Source organism: Lithobates pipiens, unplaced genomic scaffold (genome assembly GCF_037356315.1).
Source record: "Lithobates pipiens isolate NorthernLeopardFrog02 unplaced genomic scaffold, aLitPip1_a1.2 Scaffold_19, whole genome shotgun sequence".
NCBI lineage: Eukaryota > Metazoa > Chordata > Amphibia > Anura > Ranidae > Lithobates > Lithobates pipiens.
The window spans coordinates 332698078-332704354 of NW_027507764.1; positions in this window are offsets into that span (position 1 = coordinate 332698078).

Sequence of the window (6277 nt, forward strand, 5' to 3'; positions counted from 1 at the left end):
AAGAGATTCCCCTACTGCCTGTCCCAGTGACGGGTCATGTGATCAAGAAAAGGAAAATTTCCCCATATGGGATACAGACAGCAATTGCATTGTCAAGCTCTGTCCAAAGGCAATAAAGGTGTTTAGGCTGGAGTTGCACTTTCAGTTTAAAATATTACAATAATTGTTGTTTTTCTCATGTCCACACATTAGCAGAAATCCTGCCCTGGTGAGCTACAACCTATAGACTATAATTTCTGTTCCCAGGGCTGTGAAAGTATCTCTCTACAAACCAGGATAGTTTCAGATCTGCAATAAGGTAACCAAAGGTCAGACCGCATAAATGTGGGCTTTCACAAGAAACAGAAGTAGAGTCATTTTATAACTTGTGCAGATTTCCAGATAAATGAGGGCATTGGGATTCTGGTTTATGGCCTTTGTAAAGTTTAACTCCACTCATGAGGGAGGGTGGAGGGATTTAATATAGCATATACAATTGCTAAAAAAAAAAAGTCAAACTGTAATTGATTTTTACAAACAATAGCTTTTCCTGTCAATCTACAGTGCTGTAATTTTCTGAAAAATGCATACAACCTGAAGGTGTTTTGTGCACAGATGGTGTGCGGAATACCCCCCAGAAATGTATTTTTTGTTTGTCTGATTGGCTTATTGATTTTCCCAGAAGTCTTCATTAAAATACAGGTCGGATTTTGGGCATCCTCTGCAACAAAAATTGAACTTTTGGTGTGCTACTCCCAAAGGGAAGTCACGTCTAAAGGAATGCAGACCCTGCCACTTTCCTCATTTGAACCTTGCACCTGATAGATGATTCTAAAATCGCTCACATTCATTGCACATGGACACAAAGAAACAAACGGCTATTTCTTCAGAATAACACAAGGTGGGAATCGGTGATGAGGTTTGTTAAAATCCCTAAATTTACATAGATTACCCAGAAGGGAATGTTTTATCCTAAGCAAAAGTGGAGTTACTCTTTAAGACGTTTTGACTACAGCAATAATTTGTCATGTTCAGCCTTTTCACTTGGAAACAAAATCGGTAACTTTGATTGGAGTTCTTTCAGCATTACCAAGTTTTTGACAGGAATACTTGGACGTTGATAGATGTTCAGATGTTTTTAATGAATGAAGGTTGTTAGATTTTCCACATAGGTACACATACAGACATAAAAGAAAAAAGGTGCAGAGGGGCTTCCCAACCTTGTAAAAGAAAAAAAAAAAAAAAAAAAAACATTAGGGACAGATACATAGTAAGGTAGAAGATACACATGATTACTACGAGTCAGAATCAACTGAGCATGAGCGTGGTTCATGTAATCTCGGAACATGGAATAAATGAAAAACCTATTGCCTCCACCACTGCACATAGAAGAGGTAAAGTGGCACTAAATTCTGGTTAAAAAAAAGCTACATGCTGTGTGTATATAATATATATTCTTAATTCAAAAAAGAAAAAAAACTTCCATCGTTCTCAGCCTCCTCCAAATTCAGTTTTTACTGCTGTAATCTGACTTCCCATAGGATGGTGGCTATACTAACTCTCCATGGTCCCACTGTATGTAGGATAGTAGCCACACTCTCATGCTTGCTCCATTGATAGACTAGGCCTAGGGACTATGGTATTTGTAGTCTGCATAGAGCTGTGCACATGACTGCAACTAATGCCACGTACACATGACCGGACTTTCCGCCAGACTAGGTCCAACGGTCTTCCCGACGGACTTTCCGAGCGAACGGATTTGGCCACACATGAACGGGCTAAGTCCGTTAGTTTTTTTTTTTTTGTTTTTTTTTATTCCTTTTTGTTCATGGCAGTTAACTGTACAATACATCCAGACATTAAATTTTTATCAGTACAAACATAGTGTTCATACATTGAAGACCATAAACAATACGTCTCTAGACACAATGAACTCTGCCGAATAACTTCAAATAATATTACATCGATTATATCTACGATTAAAGCAAATATTAGACGGGGTCTATGAGAACCCACCCTGAAGTAACCCATTCATACATGTGTCTCAAAGTCTATGGTATGTCGCTTGGTCTACAGGACCACCTGCTTCCCAGGGCTTTCATACTTGTATTTTTCTTCCGTCTGAAAATAACGGGTGAGGTTATTGGCTTTATTTAAGAACTGAGGCTAAGAAGGAGATGAAGCAAGTTGGGAAAAGAAGGAAGGGTGAAGAAGGAAACTGTGGGAAAGGCGGGGGGAGGAAGGTGGGAGGGAGGAAAAAAAAAGGGGGGAGGACAGAAGGAAGACTGCCAGTTCTCTCGCAAGATTAATGCACCCAACTCTCTGGTTGTTTAGAGCGTTTATTCAGTTTCTGGAGTGGTAGCATGGGTTATCTTGTAGCTACACATGTGTGCCAGTGAAGTACCTCCAGGGCCTCCATTTGTGGCGGAATTGTTCTTCCATGTTATAAAGGGTGGCTGTCAGTTCTTCCATCCGGAGGATGTGATTAACTTTAGAGTACCACAGGACCCTGGACAGGGGGTTGGGGCTGTCTCCACATCGCAGGGATACATGCCCTTGCTGCGTTAACGAGTTCCATCGTCAATGTCTTTTTATACTTCCGGATGGGTCTCTCTGTTAGGTGGAAAAGGCACGCAGCTGGGTTATCCTTTAATTCCACTGAGGTTATGCTTTTAATCGTCGCCGTCACCGCCTCCCAGAACACCCCCAGTGCCGGGCAAGCCCATAAGATATGACCTATGGTTTCTACCTCTGTATTGCACCTCCAGCATTTATCCAGGCTTGTTTTACTTATGTTATTGACTAGGTACGGGACCCTGTACCAGCGGGAGACTATTTTGTACCCCAATTCCTGATGTTGATTTGCAATGGAGGCCTTGTGTGCTAGTACCAGAATTGTTTTCTGTTTCCTGTGGGGTGAAGTGGGTTCCTAAATCTTTTTCCCACTAGTGGATGAATGTTGGGGTCGACTTCTCGTCTTGGTTAATCAAGAGGTTGTACAGGAGGGAGAGGGTGTGCCGTACAGGTTCTCTTTTGTGACAAATGGACTCAAAGGGAGTCAAGTCTTGCGGTGTGTAAGGACTCTTTTGTATTGCTTGCAGGAAGTGTCGAAGCTGATATGTGCTAAACATGTCAAGTGGTGGGTCGTGAGCTCAGTGATAGCCTATGAAGTTGGGAGCTCCCCCGATGGCCACACCTCCCCCAGGCGGTGTCTCCCTGCTGCTGTCAACTGTCTCAGTCTTTTGTTAGTAAGGCCTGGGGAGAAGTCTGGATTCCCGATTATGGGAGTCATAGGGGAGGGCAGAGGCGAGATACGTGTGTTGCAGGACAGTCTCCTCACAGCTGTCAGCGTAGCCCCTATCAGGGGGGGATCCCTAATGTCTTTTGGGAAGTTAGCAGGGGGGTGGATGTGTCTTCCATCTCCGTCCCCATCCACTGTTTGTGTTCTTTGTTGCAGTGCCAGTCTACTACCCTAGCCAATAGTGTCGCCCTATAGTATCTGCGCAGGTCAGTGAGACCTAAGCCTCCCTTTTCCTGTGGTTTGGATAATGTTTGTAATTTTGTTCTGGGTGGTTTGCGTGCCCATATAAAATTTCTAATGAGCGCCTTCAGTTGTGTAAAAATATTCAGGGGAATTCGGATTGGCAGTGTTTGGAATATGTACAAAATCCTCGAAGTGCTGTCATCTTGAAGGCACTACATCGCCCGGACCAAGACAATGTTAAAGAGTGCCCAAGAATGCCCAAATAACATATTGACTTATCTGACCAATGAAACGCAAAAGATGTGCGTAGACAGTGAGCTTCAGCCTCAGGGACGGAGATTTTCAAGATAGCTGACTTGGCGCAGTTGACCTTGTAGTTTGAAAGGTCGCCGTATGCCCGTAGGGCATACAAAATGTTAGGGAGAGAGATACGGGGGTTGGATACAAAATAGATCAAATCGTCGGCATAAGCCGTGATCTTATGGTGCGCCGATGGTTTCTGTACTCCTAAAATATTTAGGTCATTCTTGACGTGGCACATAAGCAGTTCCAGTGTCAAAATGAAAATGGGGGGACAGGGGCACCCCTGTCTCGTCCCATTCGCAATTGAGAAAAATTCCAAACACCAGTCATTTACCCATACCGCCGCTTATGGTTTTGAGTATAGCAACGAGATCCAGCCCAGCATATTAGGACCTAGTCCAATATGGTCCAGGGTGGCCTGCATAAAGTGCCAGGCGACCCTGTTGAAGGCCTTTTCTGCGTCTGTTGAGAGTAGGAGAAAAGGCTTTCCCTGTGTACGTGCCGCATGGATTAGATTAAGGACCGGGGTCGTATTGTCCCTTGCCTCTCTCATTGGCACAAACCCTACCTGATCTAAGTGTATTAAGTTTGGAATATGCGGTATTAGTCTGTTGGAGAGAATCTTCGCAAAGAGTTTCAGATCAACGTTTAGGAGCGCGATTGGGCGATAGTTCCCACACTGTGACAGGTCTTTCCCCTCTTTAGGTATCAATGATATATATGCCCTCAGTGAGTCCACTGGCATTGTTCCCTTTAAGCTTATTGTATGCATTTAAGAAATGAGGTAGGGAAGCTGCGTAGGTGTGATAATAGGTCAGGGTGAAGCCATCAGGCCCTGGCGCCCTCCTTGGTTTTGTTTGAGCCACGGCCGCTTGAAATTCATCTGCCGTGATGTCTGATTCTAGTGAGTCAAGGATTTCAGTGGGTAAGGTAGGCATGCCGGAGGCCCTGATGCATTCACCCGCTGCTTCCATTTTAGAGGCTATCGTCTATCCAGGTTCCCCTGTGTGGAGGTTATAGAGTTTCTAGTAGTAGTCATAAAATTCCTTTGCTATGTCTTTTGACATGTAAGCTTTGGATCCCTGTTTAGTCGTAATGTGCGGAATGAAGATGCGCTTGATTTGTTAGAGAATTCGAAGAGCAATCACCTAGCCCACGCCAAGCTCTGGACTGTCTTTTGATAAAGAAGATCATTCAATTCTTTCCTAGCTCTGACTAGGGATTCTAAGTGAGCTTCTGCAAGTGACCGCTTGTGTATTAGTTCGAGGGAGCGCACCTTGGTTATCAGAGCGTCAATTTGCTTGGTTCTTTCTAGTTTTTTCTGGGATCGGATTCGGATCAACACTCCCCTCACGACTCATTTATGCGCCTCCCAGATGCACATTGGGTTTAAGGACGGGTTTGTATTTTCCCTGAAGTAGTGTGTAATCGCTTCCCCTACTTCCTTTCGGATCTCGGGGATCTGCAAGAGACTTGTTGAGTTTCCATGTGGTCGGTGAACGAAGTCTGTTCGTTTTGAACGTGATGGCGTAAGACGGGATTAAAAAAGGGAGTTCAATAGCCAGTGGCCAATAGCTTCCCTTGCGTCATATCTGGTCCGTCAGACCAGCATACAGACGAACGGTTTTCCCGATAGGAATTGAGTCTGTCGGACAGATTTGAAACCTGTTCTATTTCTAGGTCCATTGGATTTTTTTTACGAAAAACAATCGGATTAGCCCACACACGATCGGATTGTCCGACAGACTGAGTCCGTCGGACCTAGTCTGCCGGAAAGTCCAGTCGTGTGTACGCGGCATTACATGCACTTCTCAACCCAAACAAACAGGATGAGGAAAAGGGGGTTTGCAAAGCTCAAGGAAGCCAAAAACACAGTAAGAAATAATTTTATGAAAAATAGATTACAGGGCTATTATGTAATGGATGTGTATGGATTATTTTTGGAGACGCAGGCCATTACATGGGTCGAATTCGGAACAAATTTTTAGGGTTGTCTCGATACCGATACTAGTATAGATACCGAGTATTTGCAGGAGTACTTGTACTCATGAAAATGCTCCCAAAGCTTCAACTGATACCTGGACACTGAGGCGGGGAATTTATAATCACCGATCTCCCTGTGTGGCTTTCAATAAAGCAGCTGAAAGCCGCGGAGGGGAGAAGAGGAGAAGCACAGGGAGATCTGTGATTATAACTTCCCCGCCGCAGCACCGATTTTTTTTTTTCTGAGTGTCCTTTGTATCCTCCTCCGGCTCCCCTATGAGTCCTCCTCTGTATTCCTTCGTGGGCTCCTCCGCTACCCCTCCCTGCGCTCCTCCATGTTTATCTCGGGTCCCCCCCCACCATGTTCTCCTCCGGTTACCCCCCGCTCCTTCTCCGGTCCCCCACCCTCCACTCCCCTTCCATGCGCCTCCTCCTCCTCCGTGTTTTCCTCCGGTTCCCTCCCTCCCTTGTTCAAGTCTGGTCAGTCAGTCAGTGACCACTGACTCTGTCCATTCACAATAACTGAGA